Raw genomic sequence first — 826 nt, 5'->3', positions numbered from 1 at the left:
TAATAATAATAAAATAATAATAATATATATATATATATATATATATATATATATATATAAATATATATATATATATATATATATATATTTGGATGTGAACAAATGGATTTACACCTGTACAACTGAATCTGAGAACGCGACACTAGTGGGTGGTAGTAGAGCAGTCATCAATTGGGAATATATAGACACTAATTTGGATGTGAACACATAAAGCTGAACCTGTACAACGCAATTCGAGTATGCCTCACAAACATATTTAGGGGGGATCGGTCGGTATTGTAATTGGGCTGGAGATTGCAAACGCTTTTCATTTTCGAGATGATCGATTCATAACTTCTTTCTCCATTCACTCTTATATTACGATTTCATTCTTTAAACCACTACAGAAAAGCATGTTCATAAGTAGCAAGTGCTGTATACACACTTCAGTAATTTTGAATAGGACTAGGTATGCTGTATGAATATCAACCCTCCTAACACGAATGTGTTTTCCCATACACTATATGGATGCATGTGTGTAACACATCTATAAACACATCCCAGCCCTCTGATATACTTGTTAGCAGACTATAATATAAGTTAACCAGAGTATTCTTCTCTGCCCCCCCTGTTCGAATCCAAGGTAGGAATAGCCAAGGCGGGTGATTGGTGCGCGTCTGTGCGGTTGAGCTGGCTATATTTTGAACGGAAACATTGGCCTTGTTCGCTGTACGACCTCGTGCTTTGCTATCTGTACGACCTCGTGCGATTGAACCAGTCTCGTTAAAAACGGCTACAGTGTCCTGTATCGACTTGATTCATAATACTATGGACTTTGTATATCTGC

The sequence above is a fragment of the Sphaeroforma arctica genome, assembly GCF_001186125.1.
Source record: "Sphaeroforma arctica JP610 unplaced genomic scaffold supercont1.1421, whole genome shotgun sequence".
Classification (NCBI taxonomy): Eukaryota; class Ichthyosporea; order Ichthyophonida; genus Sphaeroforma; species Sphaeroforma arctica.
The sequence above is the reverse complement of the archived record's forward strand: the minus strand, read 5'-3'. Positions refer to the sequence as shown.